Source organism: Camelus ferus, chromosome 19, assembly GCF_009834535.1.
Source record: "Camelus ferus isolate YT-003-E chromosome 19, BCGSAC_Cfer_1.0, whole genome shotgun sequence".
In the NCBI taxonomy this organism is placed as follows: Eukaryota; Metazoa; Chordata; class Mammalia; order Artiodactyla; family Camelidae; genus Camelus; species Camelus ferus.
Genome location: NC_045714.1, coordinates 1817984 through 1835905, shown reverse-complemented (window position 1 = coordinate 1835905; position 17922 = coordinate 1817984). Strand labels below are relative to the sequence as shown.

At 46.9% G+C, this 17922-nt stretch overlaps 1 protein-coding gene across 5 annotated transcripts in view; it reads right to left on the bottom strand.

Moving 5' to 3' along the window:
* Nucleotides 1–17922, bottom strand: part of PKIG (cAMP-dependent protein kinase inhibitor gamma) — a 65898-nt gene that overhangs the window by 6794 nt on the left and 41182 nt on the right. Inside the window, exons 1-3 of one of the 5 annotated variants that reach the window (XM_032461218.1) lie at nucleotides 17474–17731; nucleotides 10428–10497; nucleotides 7485–7588 (exon numbers count right to left, since the gene is read on the bottom strand). The gene's annotated coding sequence lies outside the window, so the exon portion shown is untranslated. Of the gene's footprint in view, nucleotides 1–7483; nucleotides 7589–10427; nucleotides 10498–15183; nucleotides 15223–17473; nucleotides 17732–17922 lie in introns of those variants that run through there. The other 4 variants (XM_006193509.3, XM_014566710.2, XR_004312944.1 and 1 more) reach the window with 4 other exon arrangements.

Genomic DNA, 17922 nt, shown 5'->3' with positions numbered 1-17922 from the left:
ATGGTTCTTTGCGACTAAGGGGAACTTTCACTTCTAAGATTATATGTTTATAATGCTAGGAGTTTTTATAAGCCCAAGTGATTGTGCAATGCTTTCAGAAAGTAACTGACATTGGCAGGAAGTGCGCGGAAAGCACCCAGGGTGGGGCTCAGTAAGTGCTCTGTGCTCTGTGTGTGTCGGGGCGGGGGGTGGTGGTGAAAGGAAGAGAGGCTGGCCAGTATGAAGGGCTGGACCCTCGTCTCCCTACGACACCAAGCCCAGAAGAGACACCTAAAGAATAAATTAGGGGCATTCAAAGGTCAGACAAGGGAGACAGGGAGGTGTCCTGTAGTAGAAAGAGAAAAGAACAAGAGACATGACCCTGTGTTATGAACTTGGCTCCGGCCTCACCAGACTTGGAGCAAGACTCCCTTTCTGGGCCTCTGTTACCCCGGCTATAAAACAGAATAAAAGCGGGGCCAGAATTCTAAGGCCATCCCTCCCAACTCCAGCAGAGGGCGCACCCAGACTATTTTTCTTAGCTGCCTTGAGAGAAAGTTGCCCTAGTTACGCTTTGGCTCCTCCTTAGCAAAAAAAAAAAAAAAAAAAAACCAAAACCAAACCAAAACAAAAAAACCCGAACTCTCTGAAGTCCCAGAGGTGGTTCTTCTGTAGGTCACACAAGTTTCACTCCTACACTCCCTCTGGGGAAACTGCTCAAAGCTTCAGAACAGGGGAATAGCCTGTTGCAATAACAGTAGTAACACAAAATAAAAATGATGACGGTTCTAACAATAATAGTAAAGGCAACATTTACCAAGCCACTATGTTTTCTATACCTCACTGACTAAATTGACACGATAGCCTCTGAGGTCAGCAGGGTGAGTTTATAACCATGACTTAGTAAGGTCTCAGGAGGACCCACACCTGCTGGTGGGAGGGAAAAGAGCCTGGGCAGGCCACACCAGCTCCCCGAGTCCCATCTCCTCAGCCCTTGTCCTCCAACCAGAATGTTGACTCCAAGGGAAATGGTGTTTGTTTCTGTCTGGATTTCCACCAGGCCAGACTGAAAGGCCTAATCCTGGCAGCTGGAACACATGCTCTGGCTGCTCCATCCTCAGATACTCAACCAGGGCCTGGCAGAGAGTAGGTGCTCAATAAACACTGTCGAATTAAATTTGAATTGTCTGCCTGCCTGCCTTCCCTCCATCCCTCTTTCCCTGTCTGTGGGGATGACTAGCCCTTGTTGGGGCTGGTGGAAAAGCCTCCATCCACTGTAGACGGCTGTGCTGATGTTCTGGCCCGGGATTCCTAGCATCTGACACTGTGGCATAGAGTTAAAGGCTCCATCTACAAGACTAGCTTCCTGCTGGAACAGACACCCTGGGGCTTTGGATCCTGCCCTTGTCTGGCTGATCTTATTTACAAGCTGCCCAGGGCAGAAAGCTAGCTTTCCTGGCTCAGAGAGGGAAGTGTGCCAAGCTCAGAGCCCTATCCTGGAAGATGCTAACTGAGGCCAATGAGGTCCCAATGCCCCAACTCCATCCCCCCAGAATTATTTCCCAATTGATGAACTTCAGAGTTGTTCCTGTAAAAGCATAACTGCCATATTAAAGGATATGTGAATTTTTTTTTAACTGAATAGATGGGGCCAAATTTTCCTCCACAGAGGGTACTCCCATCGGGCATATGTGAGGAGAGCTCTGTTTCACCAGCACGGTCCTCGCCCCGCCCTCCAACCTGAAAGATGATGACAGTACCTGGCTGTTTCAGCTTGTACTGCTCCTGTGTGGGAAACTGAGTTTCTTTCCACGTGTTCTTCCTTTTCTGCACACTGTTTTTTCAACTCCTGATGCCCATTTTTTTCCTAGTGGATTGCAGCCCTTTTTCTTACTGATTTTTTGGAGTTCTTTATATACTAAGACAATTGGTCTTTTACCTTAAGAGGCATTACATGTAGTTTTTACTTGTTATTTGTTCTGTTTTTGACATTTATCCATGCACACATTTTTTTCTATTTATGGAGTCATATAGATATTTTATTTTATGATTTCTGGACTCTGGATTATATTTAGAAATAAATGTCTTCCCCACTGTCAGATTAGTAAAGAATTCTCCCTTATTTCTTATACTTTCATGGCTTTATTTTTCATACTTAAAATCTTTGATTGATCTGGAATTCATCTGCATCAGGTATGAGTTAGAGATCTACCTTAATTTTTTCCATTTATCTCAAAACCATCTGTGGAATCATCAGACTGAAAGGGCTTCCTGAGCTCAGCCAGACAAGCCTCTCATTAACAGCTTGGGAAACCGAGGTTCAGAAAGGGAAAAGTGACTTGCCCAAAGTTCCTGATTCAGTGATCCAACCTCCTGGTCCAGAGCTCTTTCTCCCACACCTCCCTGCACCCCTGGGACACCTCCCTGCACCCCTGGGAGCCCCCAGTGACATGACACATCTCTGAGGGGGTGTGTGTTTGGTAGATGCCCAGTGCTGGCATGCAGCCCAGTGTCCCTGTTTACTAGCTCGGAGACCTTGGACAACTCCTTTCACTCTTCTGGATCCCAGTTTCCTCCTTAGCAACATGGAGAGAAAATAACACCCTGCTGCTCAGGGGCTGTTGTGAAGCCAATGAGACAACGCGCACGTAAAGAGTCTGATAGGATGTGTGGAAGGTAAGAGGAATTAATAAGTCATTACTGCGGTCCAGTTTCACTGCAAGACTATCAGTAAAAGTATCTTTGTGACGTTTTCTTTCAACTCCTTTGTTTTCACTCTATGTTTAGTGATGCACAGAGGGCAAAACCATCACTTCCTGCTTTTATGCTTTATGGAGCTGAGTGGAACATGGTGCCCTGGCTGGCACATGTATCGCTATATCCGAAAGGCCGAGCTCATAGTTGAATTGAAGCTCAATGGATATTTCATGAATGAGTGAATAACAGAAGATGGTCTAGATCCAGGGTAGAAAGAGTGCAGGGTGTGCAGCCCTGCACTGCAACAGCAGCCAAAGGTCTGGCTCCATCTCCTTGCAGCAAGGTGACCTCCGATGGGTCTCTTCCTCTCTCCCAGCTTCCTTCCCCTATCTGAATAATGAAGGTTGAAATAATGATCTCTGAATCTCTTCCAGCCCTAACATTTCTGTATTTCTTTCATTCATTCAGTGTTTACTGAGCACTTTTTATATGCTAAGGCACTGTGTCACGTATGGGGTATACACTGGGGACTAAAAAGATACAACATGATAAAGAGGAAAAGGCACTGAACAGGTAAATGAATCCATCATCACAGATTGTCATAAGTGCTGTGGAAGAAGAGAACAGGATTCTCTGTGGATGGATGGCTCAGTTAAAGGTTGTATAATCAGGGAAGGCCTCCTAAGGCTGTGACCTTGGGCTGAGATCTGCAGAAATGTTAGCAGGTGATCCTGGCAGAGTCAACCACAGCCAATCTGGGTCTACAGCGATGTAGCATCTCCTATCTCAGCTGGAGCCCTACGGGATGCTCAAGAGTGATGCTCTTTTGCCTTTCCTCATCTTCGAGAGGATTGGGGAGCCTTCCTGGGATGAGGCATTTGACCCCAAATCCCAAGAGGGAAAGGAAGAGCCCTTGTGCGCCCAGACCCTGGTGGCTCTGGGGTCAGAGGCTGCACTCTGGCAGGTGCTCCCTCTGGGCACCGCTGGGTTCCCTGTGGGAAGCCATCTCTCCCTTTGGTTTCTCATTCTCCCCCCTGCTCTGTAGAGTGAAGAGGCCCCAGGCTCCGCCAAGAGCTACACGGTCTGTTCCAAGTCTGCAGCTATTGGTCCTCGATGCTCAGGCACATTCCATTACAGCTCCAAATTGTTTCCCAAATATACCAGAAAGGTCATTTCCTGTTATTTTTCTCTTTTTTAAAAATTAAATATTTGCAGAGACCGTACAAATATGAAAGCAGACCATTTTGCAGTGGACACAGTACAGAGTGGGACTTGGTCCCCTGGGATAGGCCTCCTCCGGGGTGGGGAAAATGCTTTCTAAGGCTTCTCTGAGGGAAGAAAGGGCCATGGAAACCCAATAAATACCAGGGCCTCCTGAGCTGGCATTCCTCAAGTTCAGAGGGAGCGGCTTTCCACTGTGATGGACAGCCAGAGCCAGAGTCACTGAGGTCCGCAAAAAGACAGGGCCCCAAACTGAACACACTCCCAGAACCTGGGAAAGGGCAGGTCAGCTGGTTCTAGCCACGTGCAGCCTGCTGGCCACTGGCCCCAAACTCTGTCTAGTGCCTGAGGGACACACACAGAGTGGAGTCGCCAGAAAGGAGCCGGCACCCATTCAAAGAGCCCCCAGTGAGGCAGCGGGCGGGGCCTCTGGCCTCTGCACCCAGAGGGCCACAGCCTTGCAGCCCCAGGGGCCAGGGGAGGAGAGGCCTGCTTCGGGTGGAGGCCGCATGGTGAGGAGGAAAGGGCAGGGTGCTGGAGTCACACGAGGTCCCCATGGGTACCCTTCTCAGATCATGCCTCTCCAGGGGCCTCCCTCCAACCTGTCAGGCCACTTCTCAACCTCCTCCACGCAGGTGCCTCCTCTGTAAGGGACCTTTGTGTTAGAGGCCCTCCAGCCCCAGGACCAGGCCTGAGTTCTCTTCTCTATGTGACCTAGGGGTTCTCACCCTTTCCCTTAACAGTTTGTGCCAAGGACTCCCAAAGAGCCCCAGGCCTCTCTTAACAGCTCTAGATTTGCAGTCTAACTGCCTGCTTCTCCTGGCCCTGGGACAACTCCCCAGCATTTCAGGATTCAAGCGTGCAGCCACAAGCGTGCTCCCTCCAGCCTCCCTCAGCTCAAGATGCTCAGGCTGGGGCCAGCCTGGGTGGATGGAGGCTCCTCCTTCTTCACTCATGTCCAGTCTGTCACCAAGTCCTGTCATTTCTACTTGCAAAACAGGTCCTGAATTTGCTCCCTCTCTCCTCCAAGCCCCCACCTGGTAGCTATCATTTCTCAGCGGCACCTCACCCCCACCGTGGTGCCTCCTCACCACCTCCCTGCTCTCCACTTGCCCTCGCCCCAAGTCTGTGTTCTGCACAAAGGCCATGGGGATATCTGCAAATCAGACACTGGGTCATGTGATTCCCCTGCTTCATTCAATTTTCGAAGCTTTTCCACTCCAAAGCTGGCAAAACCCAAACTCTTCACAGCAGCCCCTGACGTCCTGCACTGATCTGGCCCTGCCTTCCTCTGTGACCTTTTGTCTCATTTCCATTTTCTTCTTGGCCCATTTTGGTCCTTAGTTCCTCAAAGCAGCTCTTCCTGACCTTGGGGCCTTCATGAGACTGTTTACTCTGCCTGGAACATTCTCTGTCACTCTGCTCTTTACGGAGCCTCTCAAGTGGATTCCCGGCCCTGCCTTTTCAAACTCCCTGGCTCTGAGACCCTGACACGGGGCACCCTGTGGGTTGTGAGGCCTCCAGAGTCCCTGTGCCCGCAACTCCGGCATGTCTGGAAGGCCCGGCTGAGCGCCTGGAGTCTAGTGCGGTGTGGTGAGCACAGCAAGGGCCTGGGGTCGCTCAGATTCTGCTCCTAGGGCTGAGTACCTCACTGACCACAGACTCCTCTTCTGTAAAGTGGGTGTGGAGCAACTGCTTGGAAAGGCGTTGTGGGGAATAATCCGAGCCAGCAAGTCAGACCACTAAGCATCTTACAGGCATTATCTCACTGGATCTTACAGCAACTCTCTGGGGGAGAGAGCAACATGAACTCTGTCCTACAGAAGAGGAGGCTGAGGCACGGAGCGGCTAAGTACTTGCCCAAGTCATACACCTGCTGAGTGCGGCGCAAGACTGAGCCTGTGCCATGGGGCCAGGAAGCATGGAACGAACTAGCATCACGCCTGGCACACAGTAAGGGTTTGTTAAAAACTGTCCATTCCCTTGTTCTTCATTTTTTCTCCTCTGTCCCCAACTTCAAAGTAAGGCATTTCTGAAGGAAGGACAAGAAAGCACCAAGTCCCAGGAAAACATTCTACAACGCTGACCAAGCCGTACGCCTAGGCGTGTTCTACTCACACTGAAGGAACAGTCTACTTAGAATTTTCAGCTGGAGTTCTAAAGTCTTCAGAATCTTTTCAGTGATGTTGGATTGAGTCTCTGAATTCTGCCACCAAAACAGTTATTTGGGGGGTACACATCTTAAGATCTCCCCATGTGGCAGGGCAGTGTTTGCACTTTACGGAGGGCTAGGGCTGGGAATTGGGACAATGACACAAACTCTTCAATCCATGGAAGTCTGTGCTCCTGTGGGGTCTTTGGAAAGGGGCCGAACAGACTCAAAAAATTACTGCCTGGGAACCAGGCTCACTGAGTCTCCCCGGGCCTTCTGTTATTCACACATCATGTAAACTTGGTGAGGGCTCAGCTAAAACACAAGGTCCCCAGAGACTGGCAGTCTTGGTCAAAACGTGGAGGGAGGGCAGGAAGGGAAAGTGAGGTCACGTCCCAGCAGGCTGGCCAAAGGTCCAGGGCCTGGACTGAGCTCTAGCTCTGCTGATGTCAAGCTGGGCGCCTCTGGGCAAGGTTCCTCCCCCTCAAACTTGGGGTCTCAAGTGTGGCACGACAGGGTAAGCTGGGCATCTCTTGGCTATTTTTTTTTCTTTGAAGTATAGTTGATTTATAATGTTGTGTTAGTTTCTGGTGTACAGCACAGTAACTCAGTTATACATATGCCCCAAATCCACCGTGGAGAATGAAAAGAAACAACATACTATCTCTATAATATTAATTCATTCGTCTATTCATTCAGCGAAGTTTTACTGATTACTCAACGTGTACCAGGCTTGGCTAGATGCCAGAGACACAAAATAGTAAGACACCAGGTGCCCTGGAGGGACATGCAAGACCTAGCTAGGGAGGGCGACTCATACACCCATAGTTCTTAACCAGTGGTTGGGGGGTGGGTGTGCATGTATCGGAATCCCAGAATCTCTGGGGAACAGGTTCAAACTCGACCTTTCACCTCCCCTCAGGGATTCTAACAATCTAGCCGCGATCACTGCCCTGACCAGCCTCTGTTACAGATGAGACAGTGTCACAGCCCACACATGTGACGAAAGAGAAAAGAGTTTAGGGACCACTTCTGTATATAATCTTAAAACTTTCAGAATCTTTAAAAAGCTTGATCGTTAAGAGCTGCAACAAGAAGATGTCTAAGGCAGGGTGTGGGCTCAGGGGTCCAGTTATTACACACAGTCATACTAACAAACAGAATAAGCATTGGGGGCAAAAGTGATGGGGAGAAAACTAAAGCAGGGCAAGGAGATGAGATTTTTCTATGAGTGGAACCAGTTAGTGACTGAACCAGGCCTTGAACCTGAGTTTCTCCACTCCTGATTCTGCGCACATCCTTTAGGATGGTGCCTTCTAGTGATGGGTTTGTCTTGGTGTGGATGAGATGCATCTGCCTCATCCCCATCAGAGAACTGTTCTGTACCAAACTCCCTGGCCCTTGGGCTTGTCTCAGGGCCAACAGCTCTACCCACCTGGGTCAAAGGCCCCGCGCTGTAATAATGGGGAGAAGGAGCTTTCAGAGTGACTGACGAGCAGCTACCACAGTGCCGGCGGCGCAGTGCCTAAGAAATGTTTTCTAAAAAAACGAATGAATGGATGAGTCAGGAGAGATACACAAGGGATCTGCTAATGTAAAACAGTTCGAGAGAGCATGCATTTGTACATCCGCCGAGTGCCTGACGGGGTCCTGTCTCCTGAACTTCAATGAGTGACCGGCCTGTACACAAGTGCCTTTCACTTGACAACTACAGCCCGGCAGAGAGAGACACCAAGCCAGGGATTCAGATGACAGAAAAAAGATCGCGTGCTGAACTCCCACGGGTCCTGATGCCAGTGGAGAATCGGCCCCACGAAACCATCACCGGTTACAGCCGCTTACTGAGAAGAGCCTACCTGACAGGTGACGCTGACAAGGGGAAATTACTCAGAAGAAAACTTGCCTCTTGCCTATGTCAACCCTAAATTTGAGCATATCAAAGCCATGCTTGTAGCTTCTTGGCTAATAAAGCCATTTAAAAAATACATTAGAGTCAAATTTCATTTGTCTCATTATTCCTCAGGGAATGACTCACTCCAGATCACAAGATTCCCACACTGTTACTCCTGTAAATCCCAATTCCTTATCTGAAGGCAGAAAGCAGCTTAGTGGTTGCCTAGGACTGGGGAGGGGTGGGGGGCTGGGAGGGTGATGAGTTAAGGGTGTGGGGTTTCTCTGGGGGATAATGAAAATGTTCTGAACCTGATCACGGTGACAGGTGCACAACTCTGAATATACCAAACACCACTAAATTGTATACTTTAAATGCATGAATTGTGTGGTAGGTGAATTATATCTCAATACAGCTGTGAAAAAAACTCTTTTATCTCAATTATAATGGAGAGAAATTCTTCCCAGGTATTGCACTAGTGCATTAGTGTATCACCCAGTAATCTTAATGACTTAAGATCACTGCTGTGTGCAGTTTTTCATATCTGGTATAACATGGCAATGTTCTCAGTGTCATTAGATACAGGGCAGTTTGCCCTCCAATAAACAGCCCCACATTTTTTCCGCTTACTTAATTTTTTTCTACAAATGCCCTTTACTTTCACCATAAAGCTCTGTGGTTAGGCTCATATGCCTTGGCCATGTATCACTTACTGACTTACTGGCTGTGTGATCTCTGGTGAGTCATGAGATCACTTGGTGCCTCGGTTTCTCCATTTGTAAAATAACAGTACCAACCTCACAGAGGGTGTGGGGACTGAGTAAGATAGGGTATAGAAAGCACTTTGCGCTGTTGGTGGTGGTGGTAAGCCAGACTGACACTTAGCTACCAACACTATTCTCACTTGTCAGTGTAGCTACTGGAGCAGCCCTTCTGAGTTACAGACTCAGAAATCAGAAAACCCATATAGTGTGTTCAGTGAGATGTAACAGGGGCTGGGGGTGCAATTTCATGATTAGACTTAGAGAATCCCATGGGATGGCGCCGAGCTTCAGTGGCATTATCTAATTTGTCCCAGTTCACCCCTAAACAGAAAAACCTAGGGGCCTAGTGAGGTCACTCAAGATACCCTGGCATCTGGGAGGCTGGTGTCCCAAAGGGACACAGTGGCTCACAACTGGAGGCTCTCTCTAGAACAATGGTTCTGAAAATTCAGAGGTCACAGACACATTTGAGAGTCCAAGGAAAGCTGCAGACATTTTGCCTAGAAAAGTGTGTGTGTGTGTATACATACAAAACTGTACCATTGTTTATAGGGAAATCTTGAATCCCAGAAGCCAACGATAAACCCCTGGTTTAAAACCCTGTTATAGACTTCATACAGCCTCAGCGTCCTCCAGGTTCAGTAGCTCTGTGCCCCAGTGCTCCCACGGCAACTAGAACAGAAGGCCCTCTGACCCTGGCCAGATAAACAGTCCTGGGAGCTGACTGTCACATCCCAGTCACTGCAAACATCTGTGTCCAGGGGATTCCCAGCGGCACTGAGTCACAACAGGACACAGGCCTGGTGGCTTGGGAAGCTACTGTAGGGCAAGGCCCAAAAGCCTTGCTGACAAGCAGCTGGGGAGTTCCAACCACAGCGCAGCTGCCTACCAGATTCTTGCTGTGCCAACAAAGAGGAATCTTAGGAGAGGTGCGAGAGGCAGGCCAGGCCATGAGAGGGAATTTGAAGGAGCTGGAAATCCCCCACACTCCCGGGACTACCAGGACCTGGACGGAGAAATCAGGGCTGGAGATTCTGCCCTAAGTGCAAGGAGATGGAGCCGGAAGAGGGTGGGCGAGTTGGGGGCAGGGGAGGTGGGTGAACCACGGACCAGAGGCTGTTAAAAATTAGTGACTTACGCCAGAAACATTCAGTACCATAAAAATATGAACATGGACCCTTGGTGGCCAAACTTCCAGACAGGCCATTCATGTTCTATGAATTGCATTTTTCTTCCCACTGGAAGGGACCTGTGTCTCCTCTCACCATCAGATCACTGGGCTACACTTGTTTCTTTGGGCTGGGTTTTGCTTGTTTTCACTCCTGCAGCACAGTACTAGAATTCCCATAATGCGCCCTGGTCTTTATGAAAATACCTTTACCACAAACAACTGATGGACAGGAAAGCTGGCATCACGCCCAGATTTGCTAATAACTCCTGCGTATGAGTCCATCTGCTCAAGTAGGTGGCTGATGAAACCCATTCTCTTCTAAGCCATCAGAGGTAAACTGTCTTTCCGATGCTATAAAGAAACAGTGTAAATGGAATCATGATTGAAATTGCAGTGTGACCTGAAAAGGGCCATCTTGCCTTTTTTTCATGGGTCCCAAACTCCTCTCTAATTTCATGTGGAACCATTTCTTTTCTTTCATCAAAGGGAAATAACAGATTTAGGCAAACACTGGTGATGCTATGGTAGAGTGGTATGAATGTGACTACCCACCTGGTTTAGTTTCTTTCTCCTGCTCGCATCTCTTCAGACTTTCCACTGTGGACTAATCAATGTGGAAATTCTAAGGAATCACAAGAAAAACAAAAATTAGAGCCAGACATACTGTAGGGCTGTAAACTGAAACAACCTTTTGGGAATATAAGTAAACAGTATCTATTAACATATTAACTGTGCACATCCTTTGGATCAGCCAAAAATCTAGGAATTTATACTATAAATATGTTCACATAAGTAAAAGAATGTTCAGTAAAATACATTGTGTGAAAGCAAAAAAAAAAAAAGGGGAAACAACTTAAGTGTCTGTTAATAGAAAAAGAGTTAAATTACAGTGTATCAGTATGATGAGAAACCACACAGTCATGACAAAGAATGAGGGAGATTTCATTATACTTTCATGGAAAAATGTACATGCTGTTTGTTGAAAGTAGTGTAAAATTGTATATATTATCACTTTTAAGTATTTTATTATCATACTTTAAAAGTATGAACATGACTGTTTATGCTTAGGAAAAATACAGCATTTCTGTACATACACAATTTTTGTATCTACACAGAAGAAGGCAAAGAGCAAACTATAAACAGTGGCTCTTCCTGGAACTCAGAAATTGGGGGAAAAGGAATGAAAGACTTTCACTTTTTATACTAACTATTTCTGTTTTAGCTGAAAACTTTTAAGGAGGCGTACATAACTTTCATAATCACTGCACACGCTATCTATCTAAAATTCTAAAATATCAAGAGTGAGGGCAAAAGACACTTTCAGGCAAAGATTGAGCAAGTTTACCATTCACAAAGTCCCCAGAATATTCTCCAACAGAAGAGAAACTGCACATAGAAAGTAAGTGAGATTTTTAAAATCAACAGTGAGCAAAATTAGTAAGTATATTAGCGAATTTAAAGAAGTACTGATTGGGTGAAACAAAGCTAAATGAGGAGGTAAAAGCAAATTTGATAATATTACATATTTGACAAAAATAACACTGAAGATATCACTTTTTTTTTTTTTTTTTGCAGTCAAGTGGAATAGATCTTCCAGCCTATCATTTTAAAAGCTAGAAGACAAATTTTTTTAAAGCTTCATGAAGGGGGCAAAAAAGGGCAATTTACTTCCTAAGCATTTATCCTTTATTTTAAAAGGGGAAAATTTTTTTTCACTTAAAAAACAAAGTCCCCATTTAAAATCCAAAAGCAAGCCTAAAGCTTTGGCCTAAAACTGCCCTGCTTAGGTGGTGTGTGGGCTGGTTCTGCGCTGCTATTTTCTGTGGCTCTGTGCCCTTGATTGCCTTCCTCCTTCAATCCAATTAAATACACTCCCGGGCGCCTATGTCTGCTGGGAACCAAAGCCCAGTAAACCGCAGCATCTCCCCTCACAAGGCTCTTGGCCTCCAAGCAGATGCTCTGGCTTCTATGCCAAATGGGTCCTGGAATCTGGAGGAGTGAAACGGATTGTTTTGTAAACCATTCTGATGGAAGGAGAAAGGAGAGGAAATGGTTTGTCCCATTGGATGAAATGATAGAGAAAAGAGGAACAGCGTTCACAGCAAGCTCCTGGAGAGCCAGCCACGCTGACTCCGCGCCTCAGGGCTACCGGGAAGGTTTGCTCTGCCCTTCCCGGGTGGAAGGCTTTACGTTTAACTTCTGTTATTTTATTTCATTGAAATAATAATGATACCTCCTATGTCTACAGCACTTCATATTTTACACAGCACTTGAAGATGCCTTATATTCTTTGATCTTCACAATGACCCTGGGATCTGAACAGCATCACTCCCACTTACAGAAGAAAACGAGGCCCAGAGAAGTTAAGGTCACACAAGTTGGTAACAGTTGCAATACAAACTCGGGTCTCCAAACCCCAAGTCCAGTAGGGAGCTCAGGTTTGAAATCACAGAGAGAAAGGGGGAACTAGAGACAAGCCAACAAATAAAAACAGGCTCTTGGGAGTAACAGAGTCTTCCTGCCCCTTATGAAAAAAATTATAGAGTAGGAGGACTGTTCTGTGCTGCCTCAGAGAGAAACTGCTCACATACTGGAATACAGCTGCTGAGTAAGGGAAGAAAATTCCCCTGCATCACCAGGCCCCTCCCTCATTTTCTTAACCTGCCCCCGATCCTAACCTTCCCTCACTTCTCTCTTCCTTTCCCCTCTGTGCTTTTAGTCACACTGGCATCCCTTCAGTTTCTTCAACATCCCACACGCTCTCCCGCCTTGGGCCTTTCACATGTGTGCCTCTCTCTACTGGGAGTATTCTTTCCCGTCCCTCCACACCCCGCTCCCCCTGAAACCCACCTTAGCTCTTGGCACAACTGACTCCTCATCTTGGTTTAAACAGCATCTCTTCAAGCCAACCTGTCCTGATCATGCTCTCCTCCGCATCCATCACTCACCCTCTTTGTTTTGTAACACCACTATCAGTCCTTGTAAGTAAGCACCATGTGAGGAAGGACCATGCCTGTTTTTTGAAATAGGTTATTACAAGGTATTGAATATAGTGCCCTGTGCTATATACAGTAGGACCTTGTTGTTTATCTATTTTGAACCATGCTAGTTTTATGTAGCACTGTCCACTTATCACCTTGCCCAGTGCCTGGCAGATATCAGGGACTCAGTGAATATTGGCTGAATACATGAAAAATTTATTGAAGGCTTGGCTCAAATGCTACTGTTTCTCCACTTTCTCAGGCTTTCCACAGCTCTGTCCCTCTCTTGGGGCACATAATCACATGTGTTAGAGTCATCAAGTCTTTTTTTCCATCAGGCTGCGAGCTACTTATAAGCCTTAGTTACCTTGGTATTCCCCATAGCACCATGCATAATGCTAAACACATAAAGCGTTCTTAACCGCTAATGAATTCACACATACATTCAGGAAAATACAATGAAGCTGCAGCCCCTGACCAACCACAGCAGTGGCTTCTCCCACCCAGGGGACCACAACACAGAACTCGAGCACCTTTGAGACATGTAAATAGAGACTCTGCCCAGGGAGAAATTAAAACGAGCTAAACTCAAGATGCAGAGTGTATAGGTGAGGGGATGGGGGAAGGTGAATAGCAGGATTGCTAATGGGAGCTTACATAGGCAGAAACTTTCTGGGGGCAAACTGGAGATGTGTATCAGAGATCTACAAAAGATTATGCCCTTTGACCTCGCCATGCCTTATTAAAAAAATTAGAGCAGTGAAATCACTGGATGATGATTTAAGTATGTTTTTCTGTACTGTCTAGCTTTTCTCTCCATGAATACATTCTAATTTTGTAATCTGAAAAAAAAAAGGCATAATGTTATAAAAAACAAACCAACAACCAAACCTAGTGATTTCAGACTATAAAATCACCCATCCCTATGATTCCTTACTAAACGTGGGTTAGCAGATTCAGGGTCTCTAAGGTGGGGCCGCTACATCTTACAAAGAGTTCCTTCCTTTCTTTCATCTGAAGCCCTGGGAGATAGGGAGGTGTTGGAAGTGACAACTTTGGCAGGAGAAGCTCTCATTTCTCCCTAATGCAAATGCTGGCAAAGCTCTGAGAGTCAGGAGATGGAGGGGAAGTGTGTGAGTGATCAACACAGCTCAAGATCAGGACCTCCATCCACCTGATGCTGATCTGCTGTAATTATTCGCTCACCTGCCCGTCGTCCTCCATGCACTGAGAACCGCACTGGCGCCTCGTTCTTAGTACCCATCAGCCCTCAGCACGGTTTAGTGAATGCCAGAGACCACAACTAGAAAGTACTTAACATGATAAATGACCTAGGTCCTGGGACATAATAGAGCACATTAGCAATCAAATATTTCATTTCTTTAGTGCCCTGAAGGTCCATTATTCAGTTCAGAAAAGCCAAGTTGAAGACCAGCAATTTCTTGGAAGATTAGAGACTTCTCTTAAAGTTAGGAAATGCTGGCTTCCTCCAGCAGAAGCGGATGCATTTTCATCTGTGATTCGGAATCACTTAGCGTTGCAGTGACTGCAACTTCCAAAGAAACCATTCCTTGAAGAGCAGTACTCAGTTTTCATAAGGCACTTCTGAAAGATTTCCAGGCGGTAGTGAGCTCAGCCTTGGGTTGTGATTAATGACTTGTTTCCCAGAACTTTAGATTTTCCACGTCTGTCTCCACTTAGGAATCACTTCTGGCCCCTTGTGAGTGACTCGGCAGAGTTAATTGGGCGAGCTCAGCTTCTGGTCACACTCAGGAAGTAACACCTGCCACCAGCTCTTTCTTTAAGCAGCTGGACCAGGGATTTCTGGTCCCAGGAGAACAGCACCCACTTCAGCTTTTGACCTCAGCACTTCACACAAACGCCATCCTATGACTGAGGAGGCAGGTGCCTGTATTCGCTGGTGAACATTCTCTTTCGGAAACCATAAAGCAGCTAATCCTGAGCACACATTTTTGTGCCAATAAGCACGATATGAGCTTTCTCCTGCTCTGTCCTCATGCAACCCCTTGGAGGTAGGTGTAACTGTGACCCCCACTTTCAGAAGAGAAGTGCACTCTGTGGGGGGAGGGAGCCTGTCCAAGGTGGCTCCACTTCTCATTGAACCCCAGACTACCTAAAATGACAAGGGCTGTGGACACCAGCCACCCAGGGGGCACAAATGCAAATGCTCACAGGGCCCAAGAGCAGGCAGGAGACTAGAGAGCGAGACAGACTGGGCAGGGAAACAGCGCAGATGGTAATAAACTGGAGAGCACGTCACCTAAAGGCATTCACAGTCAAACAAAAATAAACATCAAAACCGGTACCTTCCTTCCAGAATATCACTTCCTCACCACCATCTGAGGAAGAAGAACAATTCCTTTAATCAGCCAAGGTCTCGAGATCCTGGGGCCTTGGGACCCTGGATGAGGCAGGGACGGAGGCCTGGGCCCTCCCACTGCCCACGCCCAGGGGTGGTGGCCAACGGTCCACCTTCAAAGGGCTCAGCTGCTCGGGGAGATACGCCGCAGCTCTCACATATGCCGAGGGGTGATACTAATCCAAACAGTTTTAAATACTGCATCTTCCTGAGGGTTAGGATCTCTGATGGCCTTAAAGATAAAAATCCCTTAAACTGCCAAGACCTGGAACCTTGGAAACTCAAAGTCCAAGATCTGACAACCTCCTTTGCTTTTCTTTGTACTTTGGCTCTGGCCATCGTTTCCTTGCAGGCATGGAGGCCGTGTCTGGCTGAAAGAGGAGGGGAGGCAAGTAAAGACTTCCTCTCCTGTTCTCCCTCTCTTTTGCCAATCTAGGGAGTAGGACAGTGGGCTTTAGGTTAAAATTGAGTATGAAGTGTCTCCTCTGTGCCTATGTGCCAAGCTTTCTACTAGGCAATGGGGTACAGAGACAGAGGAGACAGGCTCACAAGAGAGGGTGTACATGGTCTAGCAGGAACACAGTGAGAAGTTAACACCAATAATCATGTACACACAGCTCAGGTAAAGCGAGGAAGGAGTTCAGCAGAGTATGGGAACAGGCGTGGAGATCCGCCCTGTCAGTGGAGTTAGGGAATAATGGTATTGACTGCCTTGCACAGCATGGGACCGGGCACTTACCAGGTGCTCAAGACCCTGAGTTCTTTTTTTCTCCTCCCTCCCCAATGTGTGCGGTGCACACTGCACACTGAGACTTTCTCCTTCTTCAGGAACACCAACCTGACAAAAAGTTAAACTCAGAAGTAACTTAATGTTGCCTGGTTTATGCCCTCCTGCAATCCTCCTAGAGGCACCAGCTTTCAGCCACTCTGGATACTGAAAACCAAGGGCACTTTGCTCCTCAAGCCCAAGGTTCTCCTCAAAGGGGAAAGAGATTTTGGGTGGTTCATTTCAAGCTGAATTTGGAAACAAGAGTTGACCCCTGAGCAGCATGGGGGTGAGGGATACAATTCTCCATGCAGTCAAAAATCCACGCATAACTAGTCGACCCTCCACATCTGTATTCACTGATTCGGTCAACCATATATCGTGTATTCTGTTGTACATATTTGTTGGAAAAAATCTGCAAGGCCGTGGACCCACTCGGTTTAAAGCCGTGTTATTCAAGGCCCAACTCTACAGTGATCATCTAGTTTTGCCCCCTCAATTAGGCACAAATGAGGAAACTGAGGCCCAGAGAGTGAAACACCTGCCTGGGGTCACACGGTTTCCTTGGGCAGCCGTTCTAATATATGGCAGCTCTTTGTTTTTTTAAAGCTGAAGGCTTTCTTCTTTAATTGCGGTTTTTCAATGATTTGTACCTGTTAGGGGTGTAGCTGGGTCATGCACAGCACCTGCAAGCCTTGTACCTCAAGCCATCTGAGAACCCTCAGCTCAGTACCCACGGGTCTAGGGGTCCCCTCCCTTCCTCTCTGTACAGAGTGGCTCCCTCAGTTTAAAATCCTGCAAACAGAACCCAACAAATAAAATGCCCAAGGACTTACATGCTCTGTTTGTTTTCTAGGAATTAACAATACATTTTTAAAAGGAAGCAATAAAAAGATCACAGAGCCAAAGTTAAAGATTTCCATCTTGGAGTTGCCTACTCAGGCACTGGCATCGAGGCACATGTGATGTGCTAGCTTCATGAAAGCTAATCATATCTGTATCTAAAATTAAAAAAAAAATCAGTGTTATATTCACGAGGGGAAGATTATAAGGAATTTTCATTTTCAGAGACATTTCTCCCTGGAATGTTTAAAGGTTTCTGTATCACTTTTATAATTAGAAAAATAAATTAATAAAGGTTTACAAACACCAGTTTCTAAGGGAGGATTTATTTCCTCACCTACATTTGGGAAAAGGAGCTACTTTTAGAGCTCCAGATACTCCGTCAACGTTCTTTGGGTAACAAAGTAAAACAGTATTTGACTGGAGCCCATCTGTGAGCCTTGAGGTTCAGACTCTAGCCCTAGGCAGTTTCAGACAAAGCCATAATTTTCAGCAATAATATATCATAATATAAAAATAGACACTTTGTGACCAACAGGCTGGAAAGCAAGCTCTCCAGAGAGCCCTGCCTTTGAGCCTGCTTCTCCCTGGGGGTGGAGGCAGCGGCGGAGAAGAAAGTTCTACTTACAAGACCGGAGAGTTCTTCAAAGTCCAGCGGTCCTCAGCAGAAAGGAAGGTCGCGTTTAAGAAAGCAGGTTTCAAAACGCCTCCCTTCTGAGGGTAAACAAGATTAGCAGACGGGCCAGCGGGTGCAGGCAGAATCTCTCGTGCCCTCTCTCTCTTCCTGTCTCTCTCCTAAATGAAATGCACTTCAAGGTTTTAGTGGGTGTTTCCCACGTCTCAGGCCAAGTAAGTCCCCATTTGTTGTAACCCAATGCTCAGCCTGATGATGTCAACCACTCAGCTCCTTTGCTCAGTTTCCACCTCTCCGTCCACAGGAGAGATCCATTTCCTCTGGACAATGCGCTGGTGGGGGGGGGGGGGCTGTAACTGCATCCCAGGCCGTCACGTTTGCCTAACATCCTTCCTTCCATTTTTAACACTGCAGCCTTAGTGACAAAAGGCTTCCTATCCGCC